Source organism: Scyliorhinus torazame, chromosome 15 (genome assembly GCF_047496885.1).
Source record: "Scyliorhinus torazame isolate Kashiwa2021f chromosome 15, sScyTor2.1, whole genome shotgun sequence".
NCBI lineage: Eukaryota > Metazoa > Chordata > Chondrichthyes > Carcharhiniformes > Scyliorhinidae > Scyliorhinus > Scyliorhinus torazame.
The window spans coordinates 137,480,492-137,507,314 of NC_092721.1; the positions used below are offsets into that span (position 1 = coordinate 137,480,492).

The 26,823-nt window shown below is 50.0% G+C and overlaps 1 protein-coding gene across 2 annotated transcripts in view; it reads right to left on the bottom strand.

Annotated features, from left to right (window-relative positions):
* arhgap20 (Rho GTPase activating protein 20) overlaps nucleotides 1–26,823 on the bottom strand; it is a 202,951-nt gene that overhangs the window by 73,353 nt on the left and 102,775 nt on the right. The gene's annotated exons all lie outside the window — the stretch shown is intronic.

The following is a 26,823-nucleotide window of genomic DNA, read 5'->3' on the forward strand; positions in this document are numbered from 1 at the left end:
AGAACTGAGGGGAGAGCAACTGCCCTTGATGTCAAGGCAACATTTGGCCAAGTGTGGCATCAAGGAGCTGGCCCTAGCAAAATTTAAGTCAATGGGAATAAGGATAAACTTTCCACTGGTTGGAGTCATACCTAGTATAAAGTAGATGGTTGTAGTTTCTGCAGACCAATTATCTCAGCCCAACCATCTTTAGTTACTTCATCAATGACCTTCTATCCATCATAATGCCAATAGTGGGAATGTGCACTTATGATTGCACAAGTCTTCAGTCCTATTCATGACTCCATAGATACTGAAGTAGCCTGTACCCACATTCTACAAGACCTAGACAACATGAGGCTTGAGCTGATAACTGGCAAATAGCATTTTCAACAGACACATCCCACGCAATGATCAGCAAGAGAAAGTCTAGCCACTTTCCTTGTGTTATGGGCCAGGGATTAGAGAACCCCAAAGTGTATCATGGAGTTCACCTGACCCACAACTTTTACTAGATTGTGGTATGGGGAGCACACGGCCCACTCTACAGGTGTGGAACAGCAGAAATGGAAAAGTATTTTTTAAAACAAAACAATGTTTATTCCAGGAACTCAAGTTAACCTTTTTAAAACATACAGTGAACATCTTGGCAACCATTAATTCAAATACAACCCCCAAAGAATACAACACTAGGTAATGCTTTTTAAAAAAATAAACATTTTAGGTATAACAAACGTATTAATAAACATATTGAGGTAATTTTGGTATAGAAACAACAACAAAATAGACAAGATACATGAAACCATAAACATAGTGCAAAAACCATTTACCTTTTGTATAGGTCTCACCCTTATTGACCCCCTACTCTAACCTAACCCCTAACCTACTCTGCACCCCCCGCCCCCCCCCGCACCGTGCCCCCGCCCCGGTCTGCTGACGATTAATTTTCCGCAAGGAAGTCGACGAATGGTTGCCACCTCCGGTGAACCCTAACAAGGCGAACTTAATTTTCTCCATGCACAGAAAGATAGCCATGTCCGATAGCCAGGTCTCCAAATTTGGGGGCTTTGGGTCTCTCTATGACAATAGTATCCGTCTCCAGGCTACCAGAACATCTGCCTCTTTCTCCTCCTGGATTCCCGGATCTTCCGACACCCCGAAAATCGCCAACTCTGGACCCAGCGCCACCCTTGTTTTTAACACCGTGGACATGACATCCGCAAACCCCTGCCAAAATCCCCGAAGCTTTGGACACGTCAAAAACATGTGGACATGGTTCGCCAGTCCTCCCGTGCATTTTGTGCACCTGTTCTCCACCCCAAAGAATCTGCTCATCCGGGCCACTGTCATGTGAGCCCGGTGAACAACCTTAAATTGTATCAGGCTGAGCCTGGCACATGTTGCGGATGCGTTGACTCTAAACGTGTCTGCCCATAAACCATCCTCTATTTCACCTCCCAGCTCCTCCTCCCACTTACGCTTCAGCTCCTCGGTCTGCGTCTCCTCCGACCACATAAGCTCCTTATAGATATCCAAGATGCTCCCCTCCCCTACCCACCCTCTGGAAATTACCCTGTCCTGAATCCCCCTCAGCGGTAGGAATGGGAAGGTTTCCCACCTGCTTACGAAGGAAATCCCGCACCTGCAAGTATCTGAATTTGTTCCACCTCGCCATCCCAAACTTTTCCTCCAGCGCCCTCATACTCGGGAAACTCCCCTCTATGAACATATCCACCATCCTCTCAATCCCTGCTCTCCACCATACCCGGAACCCCCCATCCATACTCCCTGGGGCGAACCGGTGATTATTACAGATTGAGGCCCAGACCGATGCTCCCACATGCCTCCTCCATTTGCCCCAAACTCTCAGGAACGGCAGAGGCGCAGTTACCAACACCCCCAGACTGGTGCCCTTACAAGAAGCCACCTACATCCGCACCCACGCTGACCCCTCCCCCACCACCCACTTCCTGATCATGGCTATATTCACCGCCCAGTAATAATTGCTAAAATTTGGCAGCGCAGCCCGCCATCTCCTCGGCTCCGCTCTAGCATTACCTTCCTTACTCACGGGGTCTTGCCCGCCCAGACGAAGCCCGTGATCACCCTATTGTAGCGCTTAAAAAAGGACTGCGGAATAAAAATGGGGAGACACTGAAATACAAATAGGAACCTCGGGAGGACTATCATTTTCACCGTTTGCAGCCTCCCAGCCAGCGACAATGGGAGCGCGTCCCATCTCCGGAAATCGTCCTTCATTTGGTCCACTAGCCGGGCCAGATTCAATTTATGCAGCCGGTCCCGTTCCTGCACCACTTGGATGACCAGGTACCTAAAACTACCCCCTACTGACCTAAACGGCAGCTCCCCCAGTCACCCCTCCTGTCCTCTCGCCTGAACCACAAACATCTCACTCTTATCCATGTTTAGTGTATACACCGAAAACCGGCCGAATTCACCTAAAATCTTCATGATTTCCTCCATCCCCTCTACTGGGTCTGAAATGTACAGAAGCAGATCACCCGCATAGAGCGAAACCCTGTGCAGTCTAAAATAGTCCGAAGTTGTCCTGTTCGTCCGCACACTTGCCACCGGAGCCTGATACATAATCTGACCCAGTCAATAAAGCCCCGCCCAAATCCGAACCGTCCCAGTACCTCCCACAGATAGTCCCATTCTACCCGATCAAAAGCCTTTTCTGCATCCATTGTGATCACAACCTCAACCTCCCTACCTTCCAGGGGCATCATGATCACATTTAACAGCCTTCTTACATTGGCCACCAACTGCCTGCCCTTAACAAACTCCGTCTGGTCCTCACCAATAACTTCCGGAACACAGTCCTCAATCCTGGAGGACAAGATTTTGGTCAGCAACTTGGCATCTACCATCAACAGGGAGTTCGGCCTGTAGGACCCACACAGCTCCGGGTTCTTGGCCCGCTTAAGAATCAGCGAAATCATTGCCTGTGACATCGTCGGGGGCAGCACCCCTCTCTCCCTTGCCTCATTGAACATCCTCAACAACACCGGCCCCAATATCCCAGAGAACTTTTTATAGAACTCCACAGGGTACCCATCCGGCCCCGGGGCTTTACCCTCCTGCATGGCCTTCAGACCCTCCACTATCTCTTCCAGCCCAATTGGGGCCCCCAACCCTTCTACTCGCTCTCCGTCCACCATTGGAAAATTCAGCCCCTCCAAGAAGAGCCTCATCCCCTCCGGCCCCGCAGGGGGTTCTGACCTGTACAGCCTGCTGTAAAGATTTCTGAATGCCTTATTCACCCCTACCGGATCACCAACCAGGTTCCCCTCACCGTCCTTTACTTTCCCTATTTCCCTAGCTGCCTCCCTCTTCCTAAGCTGCTGTGCGAGCATTCTACTGGCCTTCTCCCCATGTTCATAAATCGCCCCCCTCGCCTTTCTCAGCTGCTCCACCACCCTCCCTGTGGTCAGCAAACTAAACTTCGCCTGCACCTCCGCCGTTCCCTCAGGAGCCCTGCCTCTGGGGTCTCCGCATACCTCCTATCGATCTGTAATATCTCCTTTACCAGTCTGTCCGTCTCCGCCCTGTCAACCTTCTCCCTATGAGCCCGGATCGAGATCAGCTCCCCCCTTACCACCGCCTTCAGTGCTTCCCAAACCACCACTGCCGAAGTTTCCCCCGTGTCATTGACCTGCAGATAGTTTTGAATGCATTTCCTTAGCCGCTTGCACACCCCTTCATCCGCCAAAAGTCCCACATCCAACCCCCAGTGTGGACGCTGGTTACTATCTTTACTAACCTGCAGGTCAACCCAGTGCGGAGCATGGTCTGAGATTGTAATCGCCGAGTACCCCGTGTCCACCACCCCAGCCAGCAAGGCCCTGCTCAAAATAAAGAAATCAATCCGGGAGTTCACTTTATGCACGTGTGAGAAGAAGGAGAACTCCTTCACCCTCGGCTGCCCAAACCTCCATGGATGCACTCCCCCTATCTGCTCCATAAACCCTCTCAGCTCCTTTGCCATTGCTGGCACCCTGCCCGATTTTGAGCTTGACCGGTCTAAGCCAGGGTCCGTAACTGTGTTGAAGTCCCCTCCCATGACCAACCTGTGCGAGTCCAGGTCCGGTATCTTCCCCAGCATCTTCTTTATGAACTCCACATGATCCCAATTTGGCGCATACACATTTACTAATACCACCTGCACCCCATCCAGTTTCCCGCTGATCATAATGTACCAACCTCCCACGTCCGAGACTATTCTACCCGCCTCAAACACCACCCGCTTATTAATCAGGATCGCAGCCCCTCCAGTCTTTGAATCTAGTCCCGAGTGAAAGACCTGACTGACCCAGCCTTTCCTCAGTCTAACCTGGTCCGTTACCATCAGGTGCGTCTCCTGCAACATTACCACGTCCGCCTTCAATCCCCTAAGATGCGCGAACACACGTGCCCTTTTGACCGGCCCATTTAACCCTCGAACATTCCAGGTGATCAGCCTAGTTGGAGGGCTCATTCCCCCCCCCCCGGCCGATCAGCCATACCCTTTTTTAGGCCCGCCACCAGCCTGTAATCCATGCATCCACCGGTCCATCCCTAGGCAACCCCCACACCCGATCTCCTCTCTGTCCCTCAGCCCAAGTCCCTCCCTCGCCAGCAGAACATTCACCCCTCCCATTTCCCCCCCCCCCAAGCAACAACACCCTGTAACCCAATCCCTTTCCTAAACGAAACATATGCACACCCCCCACTGCGCTTCCGAGAGCTAGCTCGTCCAGCTAGCTTGGTGGCCCCCATCCCCGGCGCCAGAAAATCTCCCACCTATTGTTCCCTCACCACCCTCCCCCCGCTCATGCAAACAAACTCCAACATCAAACAATCCCCACCCAATTGCACAACAGAAAAACACCAAGATCAAAACTAGTACACCTCCATCCCCCAGCAGTGCAAATGAAAACTTAAACCCACCCAGCCCTACTGCTGGTTCCAAGCAAAATGAAAAACTTTTTACAAAAACAGAGAAACAAAACAGAGAGAACAGAAACACGAATGTTGCAGCCAAGTTCAAAAAGTTCTCAGTCCTTCGTCAGCCCTTTCTTTCTTGCAAAGTCCAACGCGTCCTCAGGCGACTCAAAGTAAAAGTGCTGATCTTCTTGCGTGACCCAGAGAAGGGCTGGGTATAACAGTCCAAACTTCACCTTTTTCCTGAAAAGGATCGCCCTGATCTGATTAAAGCCTGCTCTCCTCCTGGCCACCTCCACATTCAGGTCTTGGTAAACCCGCAGGATGCTATTGTCCCACTTACAGCTCCGTGTCTGCTTGGCCTACTGCAGAATATGCTCCTTATCCGAGAACCTGTGGAATCTCACCACCATAGCCCTCGGGGGATCTCCCATTTGTGGCTTCTTCACAGGTGCTCTGTGAGCCCTATCCACCTCCAAGGGCCGGGAAAATACCCCGTCCCCCAGCAGCTTCTCAAACAGGCCTGCGACATATGCCCCAGCGTCCGTTCCTTCGGACCCCTCCGGGAGCCCGACAATTCTTAGGTTCCGCCGGCGGGACCTATTCTCTAGGTCCTCCACCTTCTCCAGAAGCTTCTTTTGCTGGTCCCTCAGCATCCCCACCTCCAGCTCCACCGCAGTCTGATGCTCCTCCCGCTCAGCCAGTGCCTTCTCCACCTTCTGGATCGCCCAACCTGGGCATCCAACCTGGGCTCCAGCCGCTCAATCAACGCTGTTATCGGGTCCAAGCAGTCCCATTTCTGTGTAGCAAAGCCCTCCAGGATGACTTGCATCAGCTGCTCCATAGACTGCTGGGTCGACAAGCCAGTGGTTCACCCCTCCGCAATGCTGTCCCCTGTTGCAACTACAGCCCAAGTCTTCTCTGTCTTCTTATTTCTGCCCTTACGAACACTTCTAATCCTTTTCTTCTTGCACCGAAGTGGGAATTCAGTCGAGAATTGCAACTGACATCGTTCTGCAATTCAAGTCCGTTAAAAGATCGGGGGAAAAGGTCCAAAGGTCCGACCAGAGCGGGAGCCACCAAATGTATGACTTACTCTTTCATAGCCGCCACCGGAAGTCCAACACTAGGTAATGCTTAAGTTGTCCTTTTAACATCCATAAGACTTTAAAAAAAAACTTTAAAACAGAAGCACATCAGGTTTAAATTCACTACTGAGAACAGTTACCAAATTGAAATCAGCAAAATGGACATTCATAAGCTTGCAGAGATTCACACACATTCTGCTGTGATTGCAGCTTCTCCAAAACTAAAATGAAACCAAATCCACCCTGCAGCAAAAAGCCTAAAGTGAAAGTAAAAAGCTGACAGACAGCCCAGCTCCACCCACTCTCTGACATCACTGCAGTAGTAAACACCCATTTCTTAAAGGTACTCTCACTGCAGATATTTATATGCACACCCATTTATAAACACCCATTTCTTAAAGGTACTCTCACATGACACCTCCCCCCAAGGAAAAAAAGTAAACCATTAACTTCAAGATGGTTTCATTTTTCACCTTTTCACTATCCTTTAACAAATGCACACAGTGAATATACTTTTACGTTTCAAAAAAACAACACACGCAAACAGGTATAATAATATAGTCCATTTTTTTCTTCTTCTTCCAACTGGAATCCTTCTCGATTGACAGTCTCTTTGAACAAGAAGGTCTCTGCACAATCCATCCATATCTCTACGCCTCGGCAGTTCTATTTAAAGTCAGATACTTTAGTTCAATCTGATCACAGAGTCCCTTGTAATTCTCCAACACAGGAGCATTGGTTATCACAGCTTTCAGGCAGTCAAATGCCTGTTGAAACTCCGCTGTCCACTGAAATTTGTTACGCTTCTTCAGCAAGTCCATCAGTGGCAACCACGCTACAAAACATTTTCACAAATGTTCGATGAAATCCACTCATGCCAAGAAATTGCATTATTTCCCTTTGTGTTGAGGGTATTGGAAACTCCTCAATAACTGTTGTCTTCACATCCCATGTGACCATTCAACCCTATCATTTGTATGGCCAAGGAAAGTGACTTGGGCTTTTCCAAATTAACTTTTGGCTAGGTCTATCACCAAACCTGCCTCCTGAAGTCGATCGAATAACTCCATCATATGTTTTAAATGTTCTTTCCATGTGTGGCTGAAAATTACCAGATCGTCGCTGTATACCGCACAATTGGGTAATCCTGAAACAACTTTGTTAGTTAACCGTTGTAATGTGACTGGGGTGTTTTTCATGCCAAATGGCATAAATTTGAATTGGTATATACCATCTGGAGTCACAAAAGCTGAAATCTTCTTTGCCCTTTCGGATAAAGGTACCTGCCAGTAACCTTTAAGTAAATCCAGTTTGGAAATAAAAGCGGATTGTCCCACTTTCTCAATGCAATCCTCCAAACGTGGGATAGGATAAGAGTCTGTTCTTGTAACTGCATTAACCTTTCTATACTCCACACACAACCGTTGGGTACCGTCTGGTTTAGGTACCATCACTATGGGTGAGCTCCATTGGCTGCAACCCACTTCAATTATGCCATTTTTAAGCATGCTCTCAATCTCTTTGTTAACCTGTGCCAATTTTAAAGGGTTAAGTCTATATGGATGTTGTTTGATTGGAACAGCATTTCCCACATCTACATCATGTATAGCCATTTTAGTACTTCCCAATTTATCTCTACAAACTTACCCATGTGATATCAATAACTCTTTCAGGTCAGTCTGTTTTTCCTCTGGAAGGTAACTCAATCATTTATCCCAATTTATAAGAACATCCTCATTTATCAATTTAATTTGAGGTATGTCAAATTCACAGTCATCTGGATTTGGTTCGTCACTTTGAGTTAGAGTCATTAAAACCTCCTCCTTTTCCTCTCCTTCCCTTTCAAAGTACCTTTTAAGCATATTCACATGACACACTCGGGAGTCTTCCTTTTAACCACATAATTCACCTCACTTAATTTCCTTTCAACCTGATAAGGTCCACAAAACCTAGCTTTTAAAGGCTCACCTACCACTGGTAACAATACTAAAACTTTATCTCCATTGGCAAAGCTACGAACTTTGGATGTATTGTCCGCTACCTGTTTCATAACATTTTGTGCAACTTTTAAATGCTGTCTAGCCAATTCGCCTGCTCTATTTAATCGTTCCCTAAAATTTGGCACGTAATCCAATAATGTAATTTCCGATTTCTCACTCACCAATTTTTTCTTAATCAATTTAAATGGTCCTCTTACCTCATGACCAAAAATTAGTTCAAAAGGACTAAATTTGGTTGACTCATTAGGTGCATCCCCAATTGCAAACAGTACGAATGGAATTCCTTTATCCCAATCCTCTGGATAATCATGACAATAAGCCCTCAACATTGTCTTTAATGTCTGATGCCACCTTTCTAACGCTCCCTGCGATTTTGGATGGTACGCAGTTGATTTAAATTGTTTTATTCCTAAGCTATCCATAACTTCTTTGAATAACCTTGAGGTAAAATTTGATCCTTGATCCGGTTGTATTTCTGTGGGTAGTCCATATCTTGTAAAGAATTTAAGTCACTCCTTCACAATCTTTTGAGCTGTAATATTACGTACTGGAATGGCCTCTGGAAACCTAGTAGACACATCCATTATAGTCAAAAGATGTTGATTCCCACTTTTCGTTTTAGGAAGTGGTCCTACGCAATCAATTAGAACTCTTGTAAAAGGTTCCTCAAATGCTGGAATGGGTATGAAGGGCGCTGGTTTTATCACTGTTTGAGGTTTCCCTATCACTTGACATGTGTGACATGATTGACAAAATTTAACTACATCTTTATGTAGGAGAGGCCAATAAAAATGTTTCTGGATTTTAGCTTGAGTTTTCCTTATTCCCAAATGACCTCCCACTGGTACCTCATGTGTAACTCGCAATACCCCCTTTCTATACCCTACCGGCAATACTACTTGATGAACTTCTGCCCACTTTACATCCGCCTGCATATGTAAAGGTCTCCATTTTCTCATCATGACATTACTTTTACGGTAATAACACTCTGGTATACACTCAGATTTCTGTTCCGTATATGCTTTCTGATACACCCGTTTTACTTCTATATCTTTCTGTTGTAACTCTGCCAATTTTACTGAACTAAAAATATCCGCCTCATCCTCCACCTGTTCTTGTTCTTTTTCAACCATGTGATCAAAAATCATTTCTGATAATTGCACTTCAACTTCATCTTCACTCTTCGATTTCTCCTCTTGTCTTAACCTGTGGCTTTGCGACGTTGTTACTACACAATCCGAAAAAATCCCAGGATACTCGTCCTTCAACACTTCAGTTGTCTGATTTCCCACTGGCTTATCAACCACAGTAGGCATCACTCCCACCTGCAATCCAGCTATATCATTACCCAAGATAAACTGTATTCCTGGACAAGATAGTTTCTCTATTACTCTTACTACCACTTCACCACTCTTCGCTGGACATTCCAATCTTACCTTATATAATGGAACACTACTCCTCTCACCCTGAATTCCACATATTACCACCTTTTCTGGCAACATTCTTCCCAAACTACATAACTCCTCATCTCTTACCATTAAAGATTGACTAGCTCCCGTATCTCTTAAAATTGTGACTTCTTTACCTGCTCCTCCTGATACACATGAGTAAACTTTACCCACACATGTAAATTCTTTAAAGAGATCTGGCACCTTCTTATCAATCACCTCTTGATCAGGCTGTACAATCTTTTGCACCTCCATCGCTTCACTTGGGCTTTCCTTTACCACTCTAACAAACCCCACTGTCTTATCCTGTTTTACCACATCAGCCTTCCCAGTGCTTTTCTTCAACCACCAACACTGTGACTTTACATGGCCTAGTTTATTACAGTGAAAACATTTGAAACTTTTCATTTCTCTTCCACCCTCCTGGATTTCTTTTTTAATCTGAGGTACACTCTCTTTATTGTCTCCCATCAGATCACCTTTACCTTTACCACTTGAGTATTTCTCATGTTCCCAGTTTCTATCCCTCACCGGCTGAAACTGATGTCGGAAACCAAGCCTTGATTTTGAACCAATTCATAATCATCTGCATTTCTGCTGCTAATCTCGCAGTTTTAACCCTCTGCTCTGCCACATGAATTCTCACTACATCAGGAATTGAATTTTTAAACTCCTCCAAAAGCATAATTTCTCTGAGAGTTTATTACATTTGGTCTATTTTCAAAGCCCTTATCTACCTATCAAAATTACTCTGTTTGAGCCTTTCAAACTCCATATATGTTTGACCGAATTCTTTCCTTAAATTTCTAAATCTTTGTCTGTAGGCTTCAGGCACTAGTTCATATGCACCTAAGATGGATGTTTTTCGCCTCCTCATATGTCCCAGATGCCTCCTCCGGTAGTGATGCAAACACTTCACTAGCCCTATCTACCAGCTTTGTTTGGATCAGTATCATAGATCATAGAATTTACAGTGCAGAAGGAGGCCATTCGGCCCATCGAGTCTTCACCGGCTCTTGGAAAGAGCACCCTACCCAAGGTCAACACCGCCACCCGATCCCCATAACCCAGTAACCCCACCCAACACTGAGGGCAATTTTGGACACTAAGGGCAATTTATCATGGCCAATCCACCTAACCTGCACATCTTTGGATTGTGGGAGGAAACCGGAGCACCCGGAGGAAACCCACGCACACACGGGGAGGATGTGCAGACTCCGCACAGACAGTGACCGAAGCCGGAATCGAACCTGGGACCCTGGAGCTGTGAAGCAATTGTGCTATCCACAAGGCTACCGTGCTGCCCCTTAATACCCACATGTCCTGTGGCCATTTCATTTGTTTAGCTACCTTCTCAAATGAAATGAAAAAGGCTTCCGCCTCCTTCTCGTCAAACCTTGGCAATGCTTGGACATATTTAAATAGATCCCCACCAAGCCTTCGACTATGACGCTCTTTCTCACTATCCTCATCACTATCATCCAACTGTACGTTTCCCTTTACGCCTGCCAATTTTGACTGACTGTCATGTTTCATGGCCATTTTCTGAAGTTCAAACTCTCTTTATCTTTTTCCCTGATCTGTATCTCCCTTTCTCTTTCTTTTTGTTCTGCTTGGGCTATTATTTCTTTTCTCCTTTCTTCTCTTTCTTTTTCCTCTCTCTCTCTTTCTTTTTCCTCTTTATCTCTTTCATATTCACGCTGCTTTAATTCTTTCTCATGTTCCATTTGTTTAATTTGTAACTGAACTTTTGCCATTTCCAATGAGTCAAACTGTATTTCAGGCAACTTTAAATGCTTTGCCCCCGCCATAATTACCTCAGCTTTTCGCATTTTGTCAGGTAATGTTAACTGCAATGTTTTTGCCAAATCTAACAGTCTGCTTTTAGTTTCTGTCCATAAGGTACTGCGTGTGACCGTCTCCACCCCCAAAAACTTCAGAGCCTCTGAAAGAGCCATTGTCCACAATGCACTCCCCACTTAAACTAAAATACCACCCCTGGAAAGCAACCACAATATGCTCACCCCTCACTGTCTTTAGGTTCACTAAGCCAATCCAATAGATAGACTTTTATCCCCCTCGAGCCCCCAATTTGTTATGGGGCAGGGATTAGAGAACCACAAAAAGTGTATCATGGAGTTCACCTGACCCACAACTTTTAATAGATTGTGGTATGGGGAGCACACAGCCCATTCTACAGATGTGGTACAGCAGAAATGGAAAAGTATGTTTAAAAACAAAACAATGTTTATCCTGTGAACTCAAGTTCACCTTTTTAAAACATACAGTGAACAACTTAGCAACCATTAATTCAAATACAATCCTCAAAGAATACAACACTAGGTAATGCTTAAGTTGTCCTTTTAACATTCGTAAGACTTTTAAAAAAAGCTTTAAAACAGAAGCACATCAGGTTTAAATTCACTACTGAGAACAGTTACCACGTTGAAATCAGAAAATGGACATCCATAAGCTTGCAGAGATTCACACACATCCTGCTATGATTTCAGCTTCTCCAAAACTAAAATGAAACCAACCCCACCCTGCAGCAAAAAGCCTAAAGCGAAAGTAAAAAGATGACAGACAGCCCAGCTCCACGCACTCTCTGACATCACTGCAGTAGTAAACACCCATTTCTTAAAGGTATTCTCACTACAGATATTTATATACACACCCATTTATAAACACCCATTTCTTAAAGGTACTCTCACATGACACTTTACATTCGATAACATTAGCATTGTCAAATGCCCCACCATCTACATTCTTGGGGCCACCAAAATTGATCAGAAAATTTACTGGTGTAGTCATATTTCTAAATTTCCAGAAGGCACTTGATATGGTACTACATCAAAGGGTATTGAGGAAGATAAAAGCTCATGCTGTAGGGGGTGACATATTAGTACGCATAGAGAGATTGACTAGCTCACAGGAAACAGGGAGTCAACATCAATGGATCTTTCCTGATTGGCAGGATGTGATGAGTTGTGTGCCACAGGGATCAGTGCTGGGGCCTCAACTGTTTACAATTTATATAAATGAACTTGGATGAAGGGACTGAAGGAATGGTTACTAAATTTGCTGACAACACAAAGATAGTACGAAGTCTTACAACACCAGGTTAAAGTCCAACAGGTTTGTTTCGATGTCACTAGCTTTTGGAGCGCTGCTCCTTCCTCAGGTGAATGAAGAGGTCTGTTCCAGAAACACATATATAGACAAATTCAAAGATGCCAAACATCTTTGGCATCTTTGAATTTGTCTATATATGTGTTTCTGGAACAGACCTCTTCATTCACCTGAGGAAGGAGCAGCGCTCCGAAAGCTAGTGACATCGAAACAAACCTGTTGGACTTTAACCTGGTGTTGTAAGACTTCGTACTGTGCTCACCCCAGTCCAACGCCGGCATCTCCACATCAACACAAAGATAGGTAGTGAAGAGGACAAAAGACGGCTACAAAGAAATATGGCCAGGTCACGTGAATGGGCAAAAATCTATGGGCAAATGTGAAATTCTCCATTTCGACAGGAAGAATAAAAAAGCAAATGATCTAAATGGTAAGAAATTGCAGAGGGCTGCAAACAGAGAGATCTGGGTGACCGTGGTGCATGAATCACAAATAGCTTGTATGCAGGTACAGCAAGTAATTTAGAAAGCTAATAGAATGTTATAATTGATTGCAAGGGGAATTGAATACAAAAGTAGGGAGGTTATGCTTCAGCTGTAATGGGGCATTGGTGAGATCACATCTGGAGTATTGTGTATAGTGTTGGTCTCTTTATTTAAGGAAGGATGCAAGTGAATTAGAAGCAGTTCAGAAAAGGTTACTAAACTAATAGCAGGAATGCATGGGTTGCCTTATGAGGAAAGGTTGGACATGTCAGGCTTGTATCCACTGGATTTCAAAAGAGTAAGATGCAACTTAGTTGAAACCTTTTAAGATCCTGAGGAGCCCTTGACAGGGCAGATGTGCAGAGGATGTTTCCTCTTGTGGGAGAATCTAGAACTAGGGGCCACTGTTTAAAAATAAGGGGTCACTCATTCAAGATAGAGCAAGGAGGAATTGTTTCTCTCAAAGAGGGTGGTGAGTCTTTCAAACTCTCTTCCTCACACAGATCCAGAAGTTGAACCTGACCAGCCTGGTGGAGGAAGTTAAAAAGGACCTACAGAGGTGGTGCGCACTCCCACTCTCCCTGGCGGTGAGAGTGCAGAAGATCAAACTAAATGTGCTGCCGAGGTTTCTCTTCCTGTACAGATCCATACCGATCTTCATCCCCATTGTCTTCTTCCAAAACGTAGACAGCTTAATTATGGCATTTGTGTGTGTGTGTGTGTGTGAGAGGGGGGGGGGGGGGGGGAATCCGAGAGTTCCCAACCAACACTGCAAAGGAGGAATATCAAAGGTGGCCTGGGCATTACCAAACCTGCAGTACTACCACTGGGCGGAAAGAGGGCATGTGTAAATGAACCCAATTCTGAGTGGGTGCGGATGGAGGAGTCTTCCTGCAAGGGGATGACCCTCCAGGCCTTGGCTACAGCAGCACTCCCACCCCCCTCGGCAAAATACACATCAAGCCCAGTGGTAGCGGCCACACTGAAAACGAGGACCCAATTAAGACAGCACTTCAGGATGACTATGATGTCCCCCATGGCTCCCATCTGCAGCAATCACAAATTCCCCCAGCCATGCTAGACACCACCTTTAGGAAATGGAGACGGGACATGGGCACAGTGACAGTCAGGGACTTTTATGTAGGGCACAGAGTAGCGACACTGGACGAACTGACGGAGGAATGGGAACTGCCAACAGGACAGGAAATGCACCTGCAAATAAAGGACTTCCTCCGCAAAGAGACAGTAGGGTACCCCGGTGCCCCAGAGACCTGATAAATACGGATAGTAAAGAAGAGGGACTCTGTGGGAAAATGTATGGGCAGCTACTGGACAGAGCCCGAACGTCACTGGACGAAACCAGACAGAAGTGGGAGGACGAACTGGGGACAGAAATGGGGTGGGGACTCTGGAACGAGGCACTGAGCAAGGCCAACTCCACCTACTCCTGTGCAAGGCTCAGCCTCATGCAGTTCAAAGTGGTGCACAGAGCACACCTGACCAGAACCCGAATGAGCAGGTTCTTCCCGAGAGGTGGAGGATAAATGTGAGCGGTGCCAGAGGGGCCCGGCCAACCCCACCCACATGTTTTAGGCTTGTTCCAAACTTGCTGGGTTCTGGACAGCCTTCTCCGAGACAATGTCCAAGGTTGTGGGGGTGAGGGTGAAGCAATGCATAAATGTGGCAATCTTCAGGGCATTGGAGCAGCCATAGCTACACATGGGGAAAAGGGCCGACGCCCTTGCTTTCGCTTCCCTAATCGCACGCCGGAGAATCCAGCTCGACTGGCGATCAGCAGCACCACCCACAGCTGCAGACTGGCTCGCTGACCTTTCAGAATTTCTCCACCTGGAGAAGATTAAATGTGCCATCCGAAGGTCGGAGGAAGGCTTCCTGGATACCTGGGGGCAGTTTGTCGGCCTGTTCCAGAACCTGTTTGAAGCCAGCAACAATGAATAGATAGGGAAACGGGAAAGTTAGAAATAAAAGAGAGAGGAAAAAGAAAATAAAGACAAAGGGGGAAACATAGGAACGTGCAACCCGGGGGAAGGGGAGGGGGGAAGAGGAGAAAAGGCGGGCGAGACACAGAAGGGACAAAACGGGAGGGAGGGGGGCAACCCACCCCCAATCACAGGAAAAACACAGCCAAAGTTGTAGGGGGTAGAAAAGAAGGGGGGGAAAGGAAGGGTGGGGAAAGGAAGGGTGGGGAAAGGAAGGGTGGGGAAACCCCCCCCCAAAACCAACCGGAGGGAGCGCACAAGGGGTGGGGGGAGGGGCAGCATGGAGAAAGGCGGGCCGGGGGGGGCGAGTGGGATCACACGCCGAACCAGATGGCGGCAGACTGCGTATAGGAGAGCCCAAGAGAAGGAAAAGACAAACTTTCCGTATTGTACAGTGAATGAACATGGCCAGCAATGTACATGATTGTTTATAATTTTTGAAAGTGCCAATAAAAAGATTGTTTTTAAAAACTCTCTTCCTCAAAAGGCAGGGGAGGCAGAGTCCTTAGGCACAGTTGGATAGATTCTGGATTAACAAAGGGGTGAAAGGTTATCGGGGTAGGTGGGAAAGTGGAATTGAATTATCGTCAGATCAGCCATGATCTTATTGAATGTCGGAGCAGGTTCGCGGGACCAAGTGGCCTTCCCCTGCTCCTAATTCGTATGTATGTTTGTATGTTCGTATTTAAATAGTTAATAATTCAGGAATTGTGGGAGGAAACCGGAGACCCTGGAGGAAACCCACGCAAACACAAGGAGAACGTGCAGACACCGCACAGGCAGTGACTCAAGCCGGGAATCGAACCTCTGTGAAGCAACAGTGGTAACCATTGCGCCACTACCAGCTGGGTATTCTGCCATGAGTAACTCACCTCCTGACTCCTCAAACGTTTTTCGCCCACAAGAAGGTAGAAATCAGGAGGGTGATAGAGCACCCTCTGCTTGCCAGATTGTGGTAAACCACTGTATTGTATTGTATTGTACATGCCTGGGCTTGTCCCTTCTGGCCCTGCCTGTGGCTCCTCCCCTCGGGCTCATGTATAAAGGTGGCTGGTCTCCGCCTCTGATCCAGTTCGGGATCAGAGGCCAGGGGGCTTTCTGTTTAGTGTATTAAAGCCTCAGTTACGTTCACCACTCATCGTGTGTTCATTGAAGGCATATCAATTTAATACACTAAACATCTAATATGAATTCATCACTCAAGCCTGATCGCCTGGAGCTGGACCCACAGGCAGCCGACGCCACTGCAACTTTCGGGCACTGGCTGAGCTGCTTCGAAGCGTACCTCGGATCCTTCGCAAATCCTTCACCGACCTCCAAAAGAAGCAGATCCTCCAAGCACGGGTGAGCCTGCAAGTCTTTCTTCCCATCAGGGATGCCCCCTCGTATACGGAAGCGATAATGCTGCTGAAGGGACATTATGTTGAATCTGTGAATGAGGTGTATGCTAGGCACCTTCTTGCCACGAGACGACAACGCCCTGGGGAGTCACTAGTAGAACTCCTGTGTGCCTTGCGGGTACTCTGCCGGAGCTGTGACTGCCAGGCCGTATCGGCTACCCAACACGCGGAGCTGTTGATCAGGGACGCTTATGTCGTGGGCATGAAATCGAGCTACATCCGCCAGTGATTACTAGAAGGGGGAACACTTGGCCTCCCAGAGTCAGTGCAGCTCTCAAACTCGCTGGAGGTGGCCTACCAGAACATGGAGGCCTACACCTCCGACACGCGGCACCCATGTGGACCTCGTGGGCGCCGCCATCATCCGACCCGGGTGCGGCGCAAGCCTGTGCCGCGCAGCAGCCCGCCAATGCCGGAAGCCCCACGTGCTACTTTTGCGGCCAGGGTAATCATCCCCGACAACGCTGCCCTGCACGGAACTCGACTTGCAACGGGTGTGGGAGGAAGGGCCACTTTGCGACAGCCTGCCAAGCCCGATCTCTCCCTGAAGCTTCTAGGCCCAGCAGCGCTGCCTGCTGCCTGTCTTGGGACCACTCCGCAGCCTCCCGGGAGCCCTGCTCACCTGATCGTATGCTGGCCGCCGCTACCTCCGACCGGCCTACCCATCACCTTCCGAAGCTCACCTCCATCATGCTCGACCATTCCTGGCCTCATCACCTCACAAAATCGGCAATGACTGTCCAGATCAACGGGCACGAGACAGCCTGCCTTTTCGACTCGGGGAGCACAGACAGCTTCATTCACCCAGATACGGTAAGGCGCTGCTCCCTCCCAATCTTACCCGCAACCCAGAAAATCTCCCTGGCTTCCGGATCACATGCAGTAAAAATCCAGGGGCATTGTGTCGCGACCCTTACTGTACAAGACGTAGAGTACACTAACTTCAAACTCTACGCCCTTCCCCATCTCTGCGCTGCCCTATTACTGGGGCTTGACTTCCAGTGCCACCTCCAAAGCCTTACTTTAAAATTCGGCGGACCCCTGCCCCCCCCTCACCGTCTGGACCCTCGCGACCCTTCAGCTCGCTCTTCGTTAACCTCACCCCGGACTGTAAGCCCGACGCTACTAGGAGCAGGCCATACAGTGCCCGGGATAGGTCCTTTATCAGGTCAGAGGTCCAGCGACTCCTACGAGAGGGAATCATTGAGGCTAGTAACAGCCACTGGAGAGCCAAAGTGGTGGTCGTCAAGACTGGGGAGAAGCACCGAATGGTCATCGACTACAGTCAGACCATCAACCGGTACACGCAGCTCGATGCGTACCCTCTTCCCCCGCAAATCTGACATGGTCAATCAGATTACGCAGTATCGAGTCTTCTCCACAGTTGACTTGAAGTCCTCGTACCACAAGCTCCCTATCCGCCCGGAGGACCGCCAATACACTGCCTTCGAGGCAGATGGCCGCCTCTACCACTTCCTCAGGGTCCCCTTCGGCGTCACCAATGGGGTCTCAGTCTTCCAACGGGGAATGGACCAAATGGTTGACCAGTACGGGCTGCGGGCCACGTTTCCGTACTTAGATAATGTCACCATCTGCAGCCATTACCAACAGGACAATGTTGAAAACCTCCGGCATTTCCTCCACACCGCCAAACTCCTGAACCTCACCTACAATAAGGAAAAATGCGTTTTCCGCACAACCCGCCTAGCTATCCTTGGCTACGATGTGGAAAACGGAGTCCTAGGGCCCCACCCCGACCGCATGCGCCCCGTCCTGGAACTCCCCCTCCCCCACTGCCCCAAGGCCCTGAAGAGGTGCCTCGGGTTCTTCTCCTACTATGTCCAGTGGGTCCCCAATTATGCGGACAAGGCCCATCCGCTTATATAAATCCACTGTTTTTCCCCTGGCGGCTGAGGTCCGCCTGGCCTTCAAACGCATCAAGGCAGATATTACCAAAGCCACGATGCACGCTGTGGACGAGTCCATTCCGTTCCAGGTGGAGAGCGATGCGTCGGACTTTGCCCTGGCCGCTACCCTCAACCAGGTGGGCAGGCCCATGGCTTTCGTCTCCCGTACCCTCCATGTCTCCAAAAGTCGACACTCCTCTGTCAAAAAGGAAGCCCAAGCCATTGTAGAAGCTGTGCGACATTGGAGGCATTACCTGGCCGGCAGGCGATTCACTCTCCTCACTGACCAACGGTCGGTTGCCTTCATGTTCAATAACACACAGCGGGGCAAGATCAAGAATGACAAGATTCTGAGGTGGAGGATTGAGCTCTCCACCTACAACTACGATATCTTGTATCGACCTGGGAAGCTCAATGAGCCCCCAGATGCCCTATCCCGCGGTACCTGTGCCAGCGCACAAGTTGACCGACTCCGGGACCTCTGTCACCCCGGGGTCACCTGTTTTTTTCACTTCATCAAGGCTCGCAACCTGCCTTACTCCATCGAGGTGGTCAGGACCGTGACCAGAGACTGCCAGGTCTGCGCGGAGTGCAAACTGCACTTCTATCGGCCAGACAGAGCGCACCTGGTAAAGGCTTCTCGCCCCTTTGAGCGCCTCAGCGTCGATTTCAAAGGGCCCCTCGCCTCCACTGACCGTAATGTATACTTCCTCAACATTGTTTTTTAAAAAAATATATTTTATTAAAGTTTTTCGATCAAACAAAAATTTCCCATTTTACAACTTTGTAATAATATATACATTGATCGTTTTTAAAATAAATAATATGCTAACTAACGGCAACTACCAACAACAAAATAAGAAACAACAGAAATAATAACTAAAATAGTAACTTTGTGAAATCAAATATAAATAACTAATATATAAACACACACATAAAACCCCTGAAGACCCCCTCCTCTCTCATTTCCCTATATATATCTGACACCCTCCCATCACCCACCTATGCTCCCGAAATCATTCTGTCCTGGATCTCTTGCGCCGGGAGCTGCGGAAATTCCCTCACCTGTTGCCTCACAAATGCCCTCACTTGCATATAGCGAAATGCATTCCCAGGTGGCAACCCATATTTTTCTGTCAGTGCTCCCAGACTCGCGAACGTCCCGTCTAAGAACAAGTCCTGCAATTTCGCAATTCCTGCTCGCTGCCAAGATTTAAAACCCCCATCTATCCTTCCCGGGATGAACCTATGGTTGTTCCTTATCGGGGACCACACTGAAGCACCCGTCACTCCCTTATGTCGTCTCCACTGCCCCCAAACTTTCAGAGTTGCCACCACCACTGGGTTTGTGGTGTATTTTTTCGGGGAGAACAGTAACGGCGCCGTCGTCAGTGCTTTTAAGCTAGTTCCCCTACAAGACGCCATCTCCAGTCTTTTCCACGCCGCTCCTTCCCCTTCCCTCATCCACTTACATATCATTGACACGTTGGCGGCCCAATAATAATCACTTAGACTCGGCAGTGCCAGTCCCCCTCTGTCCCTACTGCGCTGCAGGAACCCACTCTTTACTCTTGGGGTCTTTCCAGCCCACACAAAGCTCATAATACTCTTGTCCACCTTCTTGAAAAAGGCCTTTTAATCAGTACAGGGAGGCACTGGAACACAAAAAGAAACCTCGGAAGGACCACCATTTTAACCGCCTGCACCCTGCCCGCCAATGACAGGGGCGCCATGTCCCACCTCCTAAAGTCCTCTTCCATCTGCTCTACCAGTCGTGCCAAGTTAAGCTTATGCAAGGTTCCCCAGTTCCTGGCCACCTGGATCCCTAAATACCGGAAATCTCTTCTTACCCTCCTCAACGGTAAATTGTCTATTCCCCTGCCCTGTTCCCCGGGGTGCATCACAAACAGTTCACTCTTCCCCATATTCAATTTATATCCTGAAAATTCTCCAAACTCCCTGAGTGTCTGCATTATCTCAGGCATCCCCTCCACTGGGTCCGCGACATACAACAACAAATCATCCGCGTATAATGACACCCGATGCTCTTCTCCTCCTCTAAGTACCCCCCTCCACTTCCTAGAGCCCCTCAGCGCTATGGCCAATGGCTCAATTGCCAACGCAAACAGTAACGGGGACAGGGGACATCCCTGTCTTGTACCCCTATATAGTCAGAAGTGGTCGGATCGTTGCCTATTTGTAATCACACTTGCCACCGGGGCCCTGTACAGGAGCTGAACCCATCCAATGAACTCCTCTCCAAATCCAAATCTCCTCAGTACTTCCCACAGGTAGTCCCACTCCACTCTATCAAATGCTTTCTCTGCATCCATCGCCACCACTATCTCCGCCTCCCCCTCCGGTGGGGGCATCATCATCACCCCCAACAGCCTCCGTATGTTAGCATTCAATTGCCTCCCTTTAACAAACCCCGTTTGATCATCATGCACCACCCCAGGGACACAGTCCTCTATCCTCGTCGCCATCACCTTGGCCAAAAGCTTGGCATCTACGTTCAAGCGGGAAATAGGCCTGTATGACCCACACTGCAGCGGGTCTTTGTCTCTTTTCAGGATCAGCGATATCGTCGCCTCCGACATCGTCGGGGGTAGTGTCCCCCTTTCCCTAGCCTCATTAAAGGTTATCGTCAAAAGTGGGGCCAGCAGGTCCACGTATTTCCTATAGAACTCCACCAGGAACCCATCCGGTCCCGGGGCCTTCCCTGCCTGCATGTTCCCAATTCCCTTGCCACCACCTCGCTACTTCATTTCAAACACTCTTTCTCAAATCTAGTCCAACTTCTCCTCTTCAATAAATGTCCACGCCTCCTCTGCCGTCTCGAAGTAGTGGTGTTTACCCTGGTGTGTAACCCACAGTCTTGCCGGCTGCAACATTCCGAATTTCACTTTCCTCTTGTGGAGCACCGCCTTGGCCCGATTGAAACTCGCCCTGCTTCTCGCCACCTCCGCACTCCAATCCTGATACACGCGGATCACCGCGTTCTCCCACCTGCTGCTCCGTGTCTTTTTCGCCCATCTCAGGACCATCTCCCTGTCCTTGTAGCGGTGGAACCTCACCACTATTGCTCGAGGTATTTCTCCTGCCTTTGGTCTTCTCACGAGGACTCGGTACGCTCCCTCCACTTCCAGGGGGCCCGTCGGGGCCTCAGCTCCCATTAAGGTATGGAGCATTGTGCTCACATACGCTCCCTCTGCCCCTTCGGGAAGACCCAACATTCTTAAGTTCTTCCTCCTCGAGCTATTTTCCAGGGCTTCCAGTCTCTCCATACACCTCTTATGCAGTGCCTCATGCGTCTCCGTCTTCAACACCAAGCCCTGTATCTCATCCTCATTTTCGGCAGCTTTTGCCTTCACTCCACGGAGCTCCATCTCTTGGGTCTTCTGCGCCTCCTTTAAACCCTCAATCACCTGTAGCATCGGCGCCAGCACCTCCTTCTTGAGCTCCTCCACACATCGCCGGAGGAACTCCTGCTGTTCCAGGCCCCATACCAACTGGCCGCCCTCCGCCGCCATCTTGCTTCTCACTTCCCTTCTTTGCCGCTGCTCCAGAGGATCCTCCACAATCTGGCCACCATTATCTCTTCTATCCATTCACATCCGGGGGGACTCCCTTCTATGTCGCCTCACAGTGGGTTTAGCCTTCGTAAATTGCCGTTGGGGCTCCCGATAAGAGCCCAAAAGTCCGTTAAAATGGGAGGTGCTGAAACGTGCGACTTAGCTGGTCATCGCCGCACCCGGAAGCCCCCTCCCTCAACATTGTTGACGAGTACTCAAGATTCCCAAACATACGCTGAGGAACCCTCGGTCTCCAAGTCCTTTATTCACGGGTGAGCCCTGACATTTTTCCTCTCATCCAGGATGCGCCCACTTACTCTGAAGCAATGGAGCTCCTGAAGGGACATTACGTTCGGCCAGTAAATACGCCAGGCACCTCCTGTCCACGAGACAGCAACTCCCCGGTGAGTCCCTTGACGATTTCTGGCATGCCCTGCACATCCTGGGGAGGAACTGTGACTGCCAGGCAGTTTCGTCAGTCCAGCACGCAGAACGTTTAATCCGAGACGCCTTCATTACGGGCATGAGGTCTGCGTATCTCCGCCAACGCCTATAGGAAGGGGGTACGCTTGATTTTGCGGGAACTAGGCAGCTTGCAAACTCATTAACAGTGGCCTCCCGTAACGCCCAGTCGTACGCCCCCGACCGCGCGGAACCCTCATGGGCATCGTGGGCCCCACCAGCTGCCGACTCCAGCTCACCGCAAGCCTGCGCCGCGCGGCAGCCAGCCAACCCTGGGGGGCCCAAATGCTATTTTTGAGGGCAGAACAAACACTCCCGGCAGCGCTGCCCGGCGCGGAGCGCGACCTGCAACGGATGTGGAAAGAAGGGACACTTTGTTTCTGTTTGCCAGGTCTGGTCAGTCACCGCTGTTTCTAGGCCCAGCATCCCTGCACCGCCCACGTGCGACCCACAGGCGCCGCCATTTTCCTCCTCGCAAGCCACGTGCGGCCTGTAGGCGCGCCATCTTTGATGCCGCAAGCCACGTGCGGCCCGTGGGCACCGCCATTTTTGATGGCGCCCGCCATGTGCGCCCCATGGGCGCCGCCATCTTCAACGCCATTTTGGACGGCGCCCAGGACCCCTGCTCGCCTGGAAGCTCGTCTGGCCGTTCATTGCCTGCCGCTACCTCCAGCACCGCTGACCAGCCCGGGGCCTCCCAGCATCTGCCACAGCTCGCCTCGATCACCCTGGACCAATCCCAGCCCCGCAACCTCGCGACCGCAACAACGGTGAAAATCGATGGTCACGAGACGTCCTGCCTTTTTGACTCCGGGAGCACAGAGAGCTTCATCCACCGCACGACGGTAAGGCGCTGCTCCCTCGCGGTACACCCCATCACCCATAAGATCTCCCTGGCCTCCGGATCCCATTCTGTGGAATTCCGAGGGTACTGCATCGCGACCCTCACCGTCCAAGGCGTAGAGTTTAGCAACTTCCGGCTCTACGTCCTCCCCCACCTCTGCGCTGCCCTGTTACTCGGCCTGGACTTCCAGTGCCACCTCCAAAGCTTAACTTTAAAATTCGGCGGACCCCTACCCCCCCTCACCGTATGCAGCCTCATTCGAGCCACGTTCCTTGTTTGCGAACCTCACCCCAGATTGCAAACCCGTCGCCACGAGGAGCAGACGTACAGTGCCCAGGACAGGACCTTCATCAGGTCGGAGGTACAACGGGTTCTGCAGGAAGGGGTCATTGAGGCCAGCAACAGCCCCTGGAGAGCCCAAGTGGTAGTAGTAAAGACTGGGGAGAAGCACAGGATGGTCATTGACTACAGTCAGACCATCAATCGGTACACGCAGCTCCACGCGTACCCCCTCCCACGCATATCTGACATGGTCAATCAGATTGCGCAGTATCGGGTCTTTTCCACAGTGGACCTGAAGTCCGCCTACCACCAGCTCCCCATCTGCCTGGAGGACCGTCATTACACTGCATTCGAAGCAGATGGCCGCTTCCTTAGGGTTCCCTTTGGCGTCACTAATGGGGTCTCGGTCTTCCAACGTGAGATGGACTGAATGGTTGACCGGTACGGACTGCGGGCCACCTTCCCTTACCTAGACAACATCACCATCTGCGGCCACGATCAGCAGGACCTCCTAAAATTCCTCCAGACCGCCAAACTCCTTAATCTCACGTACAATAAGGAAAAATGCGCGTTCCACACCAACCGCTTAGCCATCCTTGGCTATGTCGTGGAAAATGGAGTTCTAGGGCCCGACCCCGCCCGCATGCGCCCCCTCATGGAACTCCCACTGCCCCAAGGCCCTGAAACGATGCCTGGGGTTTTTCTCCTACTGTGCCCAGTGGGTCCCTAACTATGCGGACAAGGCCCATCCACTCATTCAGTCCACAGTTTTTCCCCTGACGGCTGAGGCCCGCCAGGCCTTCAACCGCATCAAGGCAGACATCGCCAAGGCCACGATGCACGCGGTCGACGAGACCCTCCCCTTCCAGGTGGAGAGCGATGCATCGGACGTAGCTCTGGCCGCCACCCTCAACCAGGCGGGCAGGACCATGGCCTTCTTTTCCGCACCCTCCATGCCTCCAAAATTCGGCACTCCTCTGTCGAAAAGGAGGCCCAGGCCATTGTGAAAGCTATGCGGCATTGGAGGCATTACCTGGCCAGCAGGAGATTCACTCTCCTCACTGACTAACGGTTGGTTGCTTTCATGTTCAATAATACACAGCGGGGCAAGATCGAAAACGATAAGATCTTGAGGTGGAGGATCAAGCTCTCCACCTATAATTACGAGATTTTGTATCGCCCGGGGAAGCTCAATGAGCCCCCTGATGCCCTATCCCGCGGTACATGTGCCAGCGCACAAGTGGACCGATTCCGGGCTTTCCACTATGACCTCTGCCACCCGAGGGTCATCCGGTTCTTCCATTTCATCAAGGCCCGCAACCTGCCCTACTCCATTGAGGAGGTCAGGACAGTCACCAGAGACATCCAGATCTGCGTGGAGTGCAAGCCGCACTTCTACCGGCCAGATCGAGCGCACCTGGTGAAGGCCTCCCGCCCCCTTTGAGCGCCTCAGCGTGGACTTCAAAAGGCCCCTCCCCGCCACCGACTGCAACATGTACTTTGTGAACGTGGTCGATGAGTACTCTCGGTTCCCTTTCGCCATCCCATGCCCCGATATGACTTCTGCCACGGTCATTAAAGCCCTCCACAGCATCTTCACACTGTTCGGTTTCCCCACCAACGTCCACAGAAATTGGGGATCCTCCTTTGTGAGTGATGAGCTGCGTCAGTTCTTGCTCAGCAAGGGAATCGCCTCGAGCAGGACGACCAGCTACAACCCCCGGGAAAACGGGCAGGTGAAGAGGGAGAACGGGACGGTCTGGAAAGCCGTCCTGCTGGCCCTTCGGTCTAGAAATCTCCCGGTCTCCCGCTGGCAGAAGGTCCTCCCCGAAGCGCTCCACTCCATCCGAACGCTCGTCTGCACCATGACTAACGAAACCCCCCCATGAACATCTCTTTGCCTTCCCCAGGAAGTCCACCTCTGGGGTCTTGCTCCCAACATGGCTGACAGTTCCTGGACCCGTCCTCCTTCGCAAGCATGTGCGGACCCATAAGTCGGCCCCTTTGGTCAAAAGGGTCCACTTCCTGCACGCGAACCCACAGTCCCCCTCCGGCACCCGACCCGACCCCCCCCCACCCCGGTTGCCTCATTTGCCCCTCCGCCACTCCCCCTCCCCCCAGCTAACCGCACCGCAGCCCCCGCCCCAAGAGGATCCGTCCTCCCAGTGGTTCCACTCAGGGGTGACGAAGACGAGGACAACACGCTCCCGGAGTCGCAGGTGACCAAGTCGGCACCCACATCACCACCAGGACTGAGGCGATCGCAGAGGAGTGTCAAGGCCCCCGACAGACTGAACTTGTAATTTTTTCCACCACCCCCGCCGGACTCTTTTTTTAACAGGGGGTGAATGTGGTAGTCACCACTAGCAGTATTATATGTATTACGCTAAGACACATATACTAGAGGTACATGGGTAAATCCCTGCCTGCTGGCTCCGCCCAGTAGGCGGCGTATAAATGTGTGTGTTCACCGGTGCTGCAGTCATTCTGGTAGCAGCTACAGGAGGCACAACATCTTTGCTCAATAAAGCCTTGATTATTCCACTACTCTCGTCTTTGTGGTAATTGATAGTGCATCACCAACCTACCTCAAGAACTGACACCTGCAGACCCACCGGCGACCATCACCACCACCCCCGCCCATACACCGCCCCGCCCTCCACCAACTCAACAACTGGGTGAAGAAGAGGACAACACGCTCCAGGACACGCAGGTCTGGACACCGGTGCCCACACCACAGCCGGGACTGAGGCGATCACAGCGGAAGGTCAAGGCCCCCAACAGGCTTGATCTTTAAGCCCATTTCACCCCCGCTGGACTCTTTTTTTTTTAAACAGGGGGTGAATGTGGTAAACCACTGTATTGTATTGTATTGTATTGTTACATGCCTGGGCTTGTCCCTGCTGGCTCCGCCTGTGGCTCCTCCCCTCGGGCTCATGTATAAAGGTAGCTGGTCTCTACCTCTGATCCAGTTCGGGATCAGAGGCCAGGAGGCTTTCTGTTTAGTGTATTAAAGCCTCAGTTACGTTCACCATTCGTCGTGTGTTCATTGATGGCATATCACAGATAAGGACAGCAGGAACAGTCAAGAAGCTCAACACAATCCAGGTCAAAAGCAACCTACTTTATTGGCATCCATCCATCACGTAGATGTTTACTCCCTCCACCACAAGGGCACCATGTCTGTAATCATATAGCAACAAGGCCTAGACAAGGTTCAGGTGCAGGCTGATAGGGGGCAAGTAGCAATTGCAACGAAAGAGAAAATGCTGGAAAATCT